Below are 2,500 nucleotides of genomic sequence, written 5' to 3'. Positions count from 1 at the left end.
CGGTTGTACATTGCAAACAGCTATAGATTTCCTGATTAAAACATCATCTAAAAGATTCGGATTTGGAAAAGTAGTCCCTTGTTATTTCGGACACTTCAATTTTCAGGTAAGATATCCGAACAGATCCAATTCTTCTAGGTGATAAAAACATCTCTCTGGACAGTCTTTATACATTACAAGCAGCCTAGAAATGTCCTCAAAGGCTTTTGGCAATTTGCTCGTTGGTAGACCAAAGATTTGACCTAGAACAAATTGCAACAGAAACTAATTCTTCAAAAATAGTTAGCATAGGCCTTCAGAAACAACATATCAAAAATCATATGAAATCTATTTGGTGCAACACCTGTATCAAAAGTTAATGAATACTAATTAGCTGAGCAGGAGTTTGTATCAAAAGTTAATTCTACTGTTTAATAATTCAGTTGATTTGTATTAGGGTTTACAGTTGTGTACATGAGATCTGAATACTGTGCTGGGATTGGTTTGTACCCTCATGAATTATTAATGAATTTTACTAGAGGCAATACAATATCACACAGGATACTATTACGTTATCCTTGAAAGAGAGAGGTCACATACAAGCTACCCCTCTACCAATTAAACTGCGACAAAAAGGTTTAACGTGCAGTTAAAATGACTTATAACTGTGCTCAAATTTTACAAAGTGGACTACATGTACTTCGTAAATTAACTAGAAAAAAAATAAGCCTTAAACCAAACTATATGCACGATTAAAATCTTGATATTTTTTCTTCTCTTTTTTCAGCCTCCCGTTCACAAGATGGTAAGTGTTCGTATTTTTTCCAATAGAAAAGATGAAATAACAGCGTGGGAGTATTCTGAAATGGCTTTGTTTTGGGCTATCTCCAGTTTATACCGTGACCTTCTCATCCTTGTGGCTTAGGCCATTTAAAGGTGCACTCGAGGTAGTTTTTAAACCCTGCTGTGGTTTTGCCATGCTGGATTCCTTTATTACATGCATATTTTATAACACATATAGTTCAGAGTCGTACTCCAAACCTGATTTCAAGTTTTCGGACTTGCGACGTCGATCTCAAAACCGCATTAATTCAAATGTATGCGTTAATACAGTGTTCCTTCACCATATTATCGATGGGTTATCTTTGATAACGATTAACTGATGCTTGAGGGAGCAAAAGAAGAAAATATCGACGCTTGGCATCAGAGTTTGCCTTTTGGTCGAGGGTAACTAGTCGAGGGTCGAGGGTAAATGGCCGAGGGTCGAGGGTAAATGGTCGAGGGTCGAAAATTTATTCAAAATTATTTTCAAATTATTTCTTAACTTCGTCAACTCAAAAGTTCACAGGCTCTTGTTTACTCGAGTTTCCGGTGCCTGTTTTCGCCGCATTTGGGTCATATTTTTGTTTTCAAAAACTTTTACATTGCCACGGACTCTTCGGCGTGCTGAGCATCAGAATCTGGCCCTTTCTATCTTTACGGTTTAATTATTTTTTTCCGGACCGCGAATTCGAATTATAGCAGAAGATAACGAGAACGCTGAAGATGCTGTTACGTATCGTTGTAACACTCAAGTTTTAAAACAATATTGTTTATTCAGAGCAAAAACCCAGTGGTTTTTTTTTGTCTAACGATTCACTCGCTTACGAAAAGATTAGACAGAAAAACCCTCAATATCAATATCAATATCGATATCAATGGATAACAATCGAAGATTGATATCGATAAAGATAAAACGATGTGAATTCGATTCATATAGATTCATCGGAAATTGATGACGACTGATTCATCGATTGCTATCGATTACTACAGGATTTTTTAATTGCTATCGATTACTATCGGATTTTTTCCCTTTTTGCTTTAGCCTGTGTACATCTTTTGGGTTCTATTTTTACGTATTTTTTCGGCGAGCTAATTTTGGTTGAAAGCAGAAGAAAGGTGTAAATTCAAGTTATGCTGAAAATTGACAATATCACCAAAGGCAATTTAAACTGAAGGCAGTTACACAGCAGCTAAAAGCCACAGCAAATCGAAAGCCAAGGGGTTAAGGACAAAATTCGCCAACCGAAAGTCTTATTATCGCCACCGCAAACGACCGTCATAGTTGGGGATTCAATTATAAAGCGAGTCCAAGGCCTACTCTGGGAAGTTTCCTTTAAGAGGGGTGGCTCCTAAGGTGATTCCCTAGGAATAGAGCTTCCCATAGATTTCCGATGAAACTTCACACACTGTTTTAACATGTCAAGGAGATCATAAAAATGTAATTAAAAAAAAGGGGCATCACCGACGACGACGACGACGCTGACGACGCTGACTAATACAGCTATTTGAGCTACTAGGGAGCTTAAGCACGCGCGCTTTTGAGACGCGGACGGCAACCGGAAGAGATGCCAGATTTTTTATACTAATCATGTCTAAATGAGAAAACTACTTGGCAATATAAATGTGGTTGTGAGAAGACAAGTTAAAAGGGAAAACAGCTTACTTCCGGTTGCGGTCCGCGTCTCAAAAAGCTCCCCAC

The 2,500-nt window shown here is 37.8% G+C and overlaps 1 pseudogene; it reads left to right on the top strand.

Annotated features, from left to right (window-relative positions):
• Nucleotides 1-2,500, top strand: part of LOC138057281 (uncharacterized) — a 113,497-nt pseudogene that overhangs the window by 71,364 nt on the left and 39,633 nt on the right.

This window comes from Montipora capricornis, chromosome 7 (assembly GCF_036669925.1).
Source record: "Montipora capricornis isolate CH-2021 chromosome 7, ASM3666992v2, whole genome shotgun sequence".
In the NCBI taxonomy this organism is placed as follows: domain Eukaryota; kingdom Metazoa; phylum Cnidaria; class Anthozoa; order Scleractinia; family Acroporidae; genus Montipora; species Montipora capricornis.
The sequence above is the reverse complement of the archived record's forward strand: the minus strand, read 5'-3'. Positions and strand labels throughout refer to the sequence as shown.